We start from the raw sequence: 10,000 nt of genomic DNA, 5'->3' as shown, positions 1-10,000 counted from the left end.
GGTAGAGTACTGATTAATAGGATTAAGGATAAAACAGAGAATGCAATCTTGGAAGTACAGGGTGGTTTTAGAAGAGGTAGGGGTTGTATGAATCAGATTTTTGCAGTTAGGCAGATATGTGAGAAATATTTAGCAAAAGGTAAGGAGGTGTATGTTGCGTTTATGGATCTGGAGAAAGCATATGATAGAGTTGATAGGGAAGCAATGTGGAATGTGATGAGGTTATATGGAGTTGGTGGAAGGTTGTTGCAAGCAGTGAAAAGTTTCTACAAAGGTAGTAAAGCATGTGTTAGAATAGGAAATGAAGTGAGCGATTGGTTTCCGGTGAGAGTGGGGCTGAGACAGGGATATGTGATGTCGCCGTGGTTGTTTAACTTGTATGTTGATGGAGTGGTGAGAGAGGTGAATGCTCGAGTGCTTGGACGAGGATTAAAACTTGTAGGCGAGAATGATCATGAATGGGAGGTAAATCAGTTGTTGTTTGCGGATGATACTGTACTGGTAGCAGACACAGAAGAGAAGCTTGACCGACTAGTGACAGAATTTGGAAGGGTGTGTGAGAGAAGGAAGTTGAGAGTTAATGTGGGTAAGAGTAAGGTTATGAGATGTACGAGAAGGGAAGGTGGTGCAAGGTTGAATGTCATGTTGAATGGAGAGTTACTTGAGGAAGTGGATCAGTTTAAGTACTTGGGGTCTGTTGTTGCAGCAAATGGTGGAGTATAAGCAGATGTACGTCAGAGAGTGAATGAAGGTTGCAAAGTGTTGGGGGCAGTTAAGGGAGTAGTAAAAAATAGAGGGTTGGGCATGAATGTAAAGAGAGTTCTATATGAGAAAGTGATTGTACCAACTGTGATGTATGGATCGGAGTTGTGGGGAATGAAAGTGATGGAGAGACAGAAATTGAATGTGTTTGAGATGAAGTGTCTGAGGAGTATGGCTGGTGTATCTCGAGTAGATAGGGTTAGGAACGAAGTGGTGAAGGTGAGAACGGGTGTAAGAAATGAGTTAGCGGCTAGAGTGGATATGAATGTGTTGAGGTGGTATGGCTATGTTGAGACAATGGAAAATGGCTGTCTGCTAAAGAAGGTGATGAATGCAAGAGTTGATGGGAGAAGTACAAGAGGAAGGCCAAGGTTTGGGTGGATGGATGGTGTGAAGAAAGCTCTGGTGATAGGAGGATAGATGTGAGAGAGGCAAGAGAGCGTGCTAGAAATAGGAATGAATGGCGAGCGATTGTGACGCAGTTCCGGTAGGCCCTGCTGCTTCCTCCGGTGCCTTAGATGACCGCGGAGGTAGCAGCAGTAGGGGACTCAGCAGTATGAAGCTTCATCTGTGGTGGAAATGTGGGAGGTTGGGCTGTGGCACCCTAGCAGTACCAGCTGAACTCGGCTGAGTTCCTGGTTAGGCTGGAGGAACGTAGAGAGTAGAGGTCCCCTTTTTTGATTTGTTTCTTGTTGTTGTCGGCTACCCCCCAAAATTGGGGGAAGTGCCTTTGGTATATGTATGTGTATGTAAATTTTTTAAAACTTTTTCTAGGAAAGATGGTGTACTCGCTATTAAACTCTTTTCTGTTTTCAATGTATGTATGTACGTATGTATGTATGTATATATGTATGTATGTATGTATGTATATATGTATGTATCCATATATATATATATATATATATATATATATATATATATATATATATATATATATATATATATATATATATATATATATATATATATATTCAAATAAGCCATATATATTTTGTATACATTAATGTCTGGATTCTCTCAACGACTTCGGGATCAGAGCCCCAGGCAAAATCAAATAAAGACAAGAGCTTGTGACCAGCTGGGAATCGAACACCTGGTCCGGCAAGCTTGTATAGACAGTGACTAAACCACTTGGCCACGAAGTGGTTTAGTCACTGACTATACAAGCTTTGCCGGACCAGGGTTCGATTCCCGGCCGGTCACAACCTCTTGTTTTTGTGTGATTTCGCCTGGGGCTCTGATCCCCAGGTCGTTAAGAGAATCCAGACATTAATGTATCAAAAATATATATGGCGTATTTGAATATGAAAAACACGTCTAAATGTGCAAAATTTATCATATATATATATATATATATATATATATATATATATATATATATATATATATATATATATATATATATATATATCTCTCTCTCTCTCTCTCTCTCTCTCTCTCTCTCTCTCTCTCTCTCTCTCTCTCTCTCTCTCTCTCTCTCACTGTATATATATATATATATATATATATATATATATATATATATATATATATATATATATATATATATATATATATATATATATATATGTATGTATATATATATATATATATATATATATATATATATATATATATATATATATATATATATATATATATATAATTAAGACCATTTGTTTTGCAATAGTTTGTGAATTGATAATTTTTACGCGTATGGGTTATTATTTTCATTTGTTTACAAGGATTTTTAACTGATAATATCAAATAGGACTGAAGTTACCTTACCATATTTACATGTGCATTTATTCATCACCAACGAATTTATATATTTCATTGCAGTGAAATTTTATGCTAATATAATCATTCCGTAAAGATAGCATTTAGAAGAAACATAAATATAATAATGATTTCCCGAGCAGAAAAGATGATACCATCCAATAGGATACTAAGAAATGGGTAAAATGTTTTATGTTAATAAAAAGAATGCAATAATGCGAATGGTTTTGAATTATTTTGAATATACTGAAGTAACGGGTACATCTGTCTAGACTCTGTTAAAAGAGAAAATATAGGTTGAGAAATGATAAAAGTTGATATCATGGTACGCATCGATTCGAAACCTCCTCCAAGGGGAAAACATTGGATGTGGAAAATGAAATGATGTTGCTCTGTAAACATTCCCAAATTTGTCGCTGGGGTTGTGATTCATTTTTGTTTGCTGTTTCGAACCTTGGATATCGCCTCGGTATTTATAATAACTGTTTTTCCTATACACAGTTAGAGAGAGAGAGAGAGAGAGAGAGAGAGAGAGAGAGAGAGAGAGAGAGAGAGAGAGAGAGAGAGATACTGTACACCGTCTTATGTACTTGACTAAAACGGGTGTGGAGGTTTTATGTGATGGAATGAGCATCATAAACGTTTCTTGTTGTTTTGTTTGTCTTTTTTATACAATCTGGGAATATAAAAATACAAAGATTTGTTCTACCTGCAAAGTGAATGAACTAAGTTCAGTGTGAAGTAATATGGAAACGCCCAAGTGAAAAGTGAGTAAAGATTGTTATGACAACAATAGGACTTGAATGTTTCTTTTCACCAAGGATTTTCTATTCGTATTGAATTTTAACCATTAAAACATTGAGTGGCATGAGAATTTTTTTTTCTGCTGATTAATTTCCATTCATTATTTTATGTCAAATGTATCCTCAATATTAACTGCCCAGAAAAAATGAGAATTGAAAATTTAGGTGATCCAATAATCGTTTTAGCATGAAATATACATACGCATTTCACCAGAATTTCCTCGTTTTTAAGTATTATTTTCGAATATAGGCTATTAACAGTAACTGAACAAAACAAGAAATCTGAAGTTTGAATGTTGCCACAATTACTCGGTATAAACGATTTCTCGAGGGTGTAAGTGACATAGGCTATAATTAATAAATTTACTTTATTAGACATCTCTTTATCTTGAAGTAAATTGTTCAAATGGTGCAGTGTATCGTATCGTTAACTAATTTTTCTGTCTGTTATGTTCTGAAACACTGGAATGGAAAACTTCTTATATTAGCCACTCATGATAAACGATAGGCTTGTAAGCTGCGTTGTTTTTACACTAAAGTACATACAGTGCGATAGAGTTACACATTATTCCCTAACTCATTTAAAACCTTACCCCTATATGCAATAGTTCCTATAATTACCAAAAAAAAAAAAAAACTAATGGGAAAACTCTCTCTCTCTCTCTCTCTCTCTCTCTCTCTCTCTCTCTCTCTCTCTCTCTCTCTCTCTCTCTCTCTCTCTCTCTCTCTCTCTCTCTAGACAAAATTACCCACTGCATAATGAAACACTTACACAGATCGTTTAGGCTAAAATCGATATATTCTTGTGTTGGACTGAATAGATACAACTATAAATTTTCTACAACCGCCTAAAAATAGGTTTCCTTAGAACTGTAGGCTATTACTAGGTAACGTAAGTACTCCTTCGCTGTTTGTTTTCTGGAAGCCGTTTAGCGTAGGCCTACTATGGTAAATATTTGTCCAATGGCACTATGCCACGCTGAGACTCGAAAGCTGTATACAAAACGTATTGAAGTTTCAAAGGCCCTGTGTTCATCCAGTACGTAATCAATGACATTCCTTACAAAATCTAAATTAGATGTCATGAGTATTATATTAATGTAGATTGTGAATTACATAAAGACGTAGTGGAAAACAGCTTGAAAGTATCTCCGAAAGACTAAGTCGTGTATGATATAAATTTATTGGCATATTTAAAGCCGGATATAGAAATCGGAATATTTTTTTAAGCACTTTCCTCCGGTAGATTCTATTTCATTCCTTCACCAGATTAAAATTATTTTTTTTTCCTAAAAGAAAACAAAAATCCATTGCTTTCTACACGTTTCGTTCTTGAGTTAAACTTTACTTTGTGTCAAAATTTCATTTTAGACAAAAAAACTCATACAATCATTATGCAAGTTGACAGCTTTGGTTATACATCAGAACATAGAACAATTTATTGTAGTTCTCTTACTTAATACTTTAAAAAAGATGTGATAAGAAATTTTAGTAAGCAGGTAGAAGGAGGAAATTATATCTTACACTTATTTGCTGATAATAGAATTCTTAAAAAAAAAAAAAATACTGATTTATGACATTTCTCACGGCCATTAGAAATATTTCTGCCTAACATGTGTAACAGTGTAAGCTGCTGTAACTGTTCTTCTTTTCGTTTCCTACTTCTGCTGGTGCTGCTCACATGTGGCCTGACGCTAGATCATTTAAAATCAATCATGGTCACATGATAGTACCGTTCACTTGCAGTTATTAGTGCTTTTTTAGTATTGCAGAAAAAAATTAAAAACTGTAAAATTAACTCTTGACAGCATAACAGAAAAGATCAGACGTGCTTCTCGACTTCCTTTTATTTTTGCTTTATAGTTTTCAAAACATTTCCGGGAATTCTTAAATCCATTAAGATTATTTTTCATGCATTTTAGTGCGTTTTGTAAAAACATTCCAAATAGAAGAGAACGAAAAAAAAATAGGATAGGAAAATAAAAACACTGACAGGAAAGTGGAATCAAATGCTTTTTCTCCTCATTTATGGATGTTTATTCTGGTATTCTTTCTATTTGTGTCTTTAAAGGTTAGGTAATTAAAGAAGCAAAACCATAACGTATATATTGAAGAGGAACTAATTTCAGTTTTTAATAGCGATTGAGCTAGTGAAATACATACCAAGTATACATATTATTGCATGAATACGAAATAAAAACATTTGATAAAAATAACATACTTTTGGAGCGTCTTCTTGTCGTACGTTTAAAACTAGAACTTAAATTGAAATAGTTAGATGTTGTTGATAATAATGACAAACCAAAGATGGAATGTAACAACGCATTAAACATTATATGTGGGATTAAAAAAAAAAAAAAAGCTTTACAGATTACAGAATTAAGATATTGGTGAGATTTACTATGATGGCTCCTCAATCACTTCGACGTAATATATTATAATGACCTTTAATGTTATGCAGAGGTAAATTTTGGATAGAGTGTATTACGTACAAAGCAACCTGTAATCCTGTAAGGACAATGGTAAAAACTTATACACTTTGTTGGGGTTTTTGTGGCCTTTATCACATCTTGTCACATCTTTGTTACATCCAGGGAAAATTACTTTTACAGTGTTATGATCTTTTGATCGTCCATACATAAATTCTACCTTCATGATTATATTAAAGCTTAAGTTTAATTACTAGCGTTTTTGAACTGATAACTGCTGCCAAAAGATAAAAAGAACTAATTTTCAGAATTTCGTTACGATGCCTACATACGTGTGCATTAGCATACATCAAATTACTTCATCAGTCTTTATTAATGGATACTGTATCATAAATAGAAGCGTAGCTTTACGAAGGCCACCATATTAAAAGGGTGTTAATGTAAGACAGAGTTGATATCACCTGCGAACTTTAGCTTATTAATATTGTTTTCCATGTTGGAACCGAGCTATGTTTTTACAGGTACTACGAAATAAGCACCCTTTGTTTATCAGTTTGGTGCCAAAAAACGCGAGTGGAAAATACATAATATAATGAAAAACAGAACACTTCCTATACCTATCGTACATTTTTAGTCATCTCGCTGAGACTAGTAACTTAAACCGTCGAGTATGTGGAATTATTTTATAAAATACTTATAAAATCTTGAGCAGACGGACTGGTACTTTGAGTGGTCTTTCACATCTAAATCAGTAAGAATTGTGCAAGAGTTGTATAAAAAAAAAAGTGTAAAGCATTGTCCCTTTACATGCAAGTCAAGTACGAACTACGAACAATCAATAGGAGTTCACTCTTCGTTATTGAATTATTGTATCAAAGACAAGGTATGGGTCAATGATGACTGTGTAAATGCTTATTTAATAAACGCTAGTCTAGAATAGATATAGATAGGATTTTACATTTAATGGTAAAAGCCAACAAAGAACTTAGATGAGAGTTCTTGGTTCATACGTAAATGTATAGTGTTGAATTAAAAGAAACCATTTCAGTGCTATTCTTATATCTGTATGTTTTTCGCTGACTTAATAGTGCTTCTCTGGCCTGAACTAGAGAACTGTGTCAGTTAATGATCACACGAAAATGCCATCTATCTGGTTAAGGAGTCTGACACAAATCAGTGATGAGAAACTCACAATGTCTCATATCTCCTTTCATGAATCTAAACTGATTAAGTTAGCTTTTATATACATTGGAATTAAGAATATTTTTCTTAACTCTGATGCTTATGAAGCTGTAGACTCAAATTGCACTTTTCTTTGGAATTGACGATGTTCGTTTGTTCGTTTTAGAGCACCTTGTTATTATCAAGAAACGGGGTTTTGCAATTAAACAGCCCATGCAGAATTGGTGAATATTGATTTCTTAGCTCAAAGTTGTCTCGAGATATAATGAACAGTTGGTGTTGCACCATTAGCTTAATGTGAAATACCATCAAGCTTCGATAGCAACCATATTGTCCAAGGATTCTCTATGTTTACTGGCCAACAGGCTCGGTGCTTGCGATGCGCATGATTCATTATTTATAATAATAATAATAATAATAATAATAATAATAATAATAATAATAATAATAATAATAATAATAATAATAAAAGTGATTTTGACAGTGATGATCATGAGCCTAATCAGTTCTAAGTAATATTAGTGAATTTCCAACTAATGTATTGCAATGATTAGTTTTTGGTTTGCACTATAATTACAACAGATGCGTAAAGTGTGGCTAAGTATAGTATCTTTTATTATTCATTAATGCTTATAAAATGTACATTTATGGGGTTTGTTTAAGTTTATGCAGGTGATGCTACTCTCTCTGCATAAATCCCGTACGCTTGCTGAGATTTTTTGTTGTTTTGATATCATACTATAAATTCTACTCACATTTTTTCATGGCACAGGCTATCAGGATTAAAGTTAAAAAGTTTATTAAAATGACTATGTCAATGGATTTTCCGACATCTGTTCTCTCAGACAATATTTCTGCAGCTCCATAAAGTGCAAATAAAATGTAAGAGTCATTATTGACTGCGTATATACTTTGGAAGAAAATGGTATAGTCTACATCTATTTAAATTTCGGTAAATTTTCATCTATTAAGAAAGTCTTTCAAAACCTACCTGTCCGAGAGAAATTGTAGTATTTCTTTATTTTGGCATTTGAAATATCAATGTTCTTTCAATATTTTCGATAAAAAACATGCGTTAATTTTATTGCTTCAGATGTTAGCATGAATCTCCTTCACAATCATTCGACTAGCTTATTGTGCTTGCTATATTAAGTCCTCCATAATTCTGATTATCCTTTTCATAAAAGTACCCCTAGACACACACCTATCCTTCACATTGTATCAAATATTAAATGGTGCATTTTCATACTCTTGCCTTTGCTTTCGTATGGTAAAACGCCATACATGTTTCTATATTTTTCGTTCCATAGGAAACCAAATTATGGACTGACCTGCTTAGCTAGGTATTTGAATTCTTGAAACTTCAAAATTTTAACCTACATACGACTACTATCTCTTGTTTTTGAGCACCTTACGCTAATCTCCCTTGATGATTGAAAGGGTTATATCATGTATACTTCGATATCATATTCTATTATATGTTTTATTCTTTGTAGCTGTCTTTTCACTACATTAAGTTGATTTACCTATTTCAGTTTTTAGGCTTGTAGCATTTTTTTTCCTTGACAGCCGTTGAAGCTTGTATAATGATTACCATAACTAGCATCAATACTTCCATGCTTATATGAAAGGATGACAAACGAAGTCTGAGTTAGACAGGTATCCTTTGGCTAAAAAGGACCACGTAGTTATGTAGGTTGCCTAAAAAAAGTAATTGTAGCATAGCAAATCTAGAAATAACATTAATTAAATAAAAGAACTCAGAGCAATCTAAAGTTATTTGTACCTGATCTAGAAACTGATTAAAGGAAATTCAACATGAAACTGGCAGTGATAAAATGCTTCAATAAGTAATGTCCCAAAATCGTAAGGAGAAAGGGGTAAAAAGGTCAAACATAGAAGCCACGTCGGGAAAATTTGTGGTGGTGCGCGTACGCGTTGAAGAGTGTGACGGAAAAGGTGGGTAGAGGACAGTGGACCCGTTCAATGTGTTTCAGTTAGCGCTCACTGGTTGGTGAAGTCGGGCCATTCCGCGAGCGAGAGACGATAATCTCTTGCGGTTATCACTTGCTTTTTGGTCGTAAAGTTTAGTTGCTATTTAATTTAGTTCAAATGAAGAAAAAGGACTTTAAATACTAAAATTCTTAAATTTCCGTCAATTTACTCTATAAAATAAACTCCATTCTTTTCGCGATTAGTGTCAACATTTCATATTTCGATAACTATATATATAATAACAATGGATAATATTGCATACTATGAACTGTTAAGTAAGTTTAACGATTAAAATACATCTATGGTAATTATAAACAACCTCTATGCTAAAAGCTATCAAATTTTCAATTACAAAAGATACTAGATTGAAACAACCAGGCGTTTCTAAGTCATCCACAGAAAATACCAGTTAATTCACCTATATATCTTACACGTAAGTAATAACACAAAACACCCTTTAATGCTGTCTCGAGATATATCATCCAAACCCATATTAGCATATTTATCTTAACAGAAAACTAGAGAAATATTGATTCCTCAGTTAATGTGATCATAATAGGCACACCAGTATATATGCATGCAACAATCTTCCTAATTTATATCAACCACGTATATCAGGACAAAATGTATACATTGCATGCATCTTTGCATACCCGAAAAATGTAGAAACACTTCAACCCCTCTAAATGAGTATGTATTAGTATTTCTGTTAAGTTAACTTTTTGTGTGAATAAATATTTACTTATAAATGACTTTGTTAATTGACCGAGCAAAATCCAAAAATGAAGGAGATTGATTATTTTTAATAACTTTACAGTTTTATAGATTCTAAGCTGGCGCCAAATTTATACGTAAAACAACTGATTTATGATACAAAAGAGAATACATAAAGTTTCATGGACAAATTCTATTCCAAATGGACACTATTTGTAGTATGATCAGGCAATACAAAATAATAAAATAATGATAGGAAAACAAACCTAGCAGAAAGGTAAGAAAATACAAAAAAAAAAAAACACTCACATGTTAAGCATGCATATATATATATATATATATATATATATATATATA

The 10,000-nt window shown here is 33.3% G+C and overlaps 1 protein-coding gene across 4 annotated transcripts in view; it reads left to right on the top strand.

The window, feature by feature from the left end:
* Nucleotides 1-10,000, top strand: part of LOC137644919 (DNA ligase 1-like) — a 385,424-nt gene that overhangs the window by 10,617 nt on the left and 364,807 nt on the right. For 2 of the 4 annotated variants that reach the window (XM_068377793.1, XM_068377795.1), the window contains exon 1: nt 8,950-9,362. The exons of the other annotated variants lie outside the window; for them this stretch is intronic. The gene's annotated coding sequence lies outside the window, so the exon portion shown is untranslated. Of the gene's footprint in view, nt 1-8,949; nt 9,363-10,000 lie in introns of those variants that run through there. 4 annotated transcript variants of the gene reach the window in all.

Source organism: Palaemon carinicauda, chromosome 8, assembly GCF_036898095.1.
Source record: "Palaemon carinicauda isolate YSFRI2023 chromosome 8, ASM3689809v2, whole genome shotgun sequence".
Lineage (NCBI taxonomy): Eukaryota > Metazoa > Arthropoda > Malacostraca > Decapoda > Palaemonidae > Palaemon > Palaemon carinicauda.
This window is presented reverse-complemented; position numbering and strand designations above follow the sequence as displayed.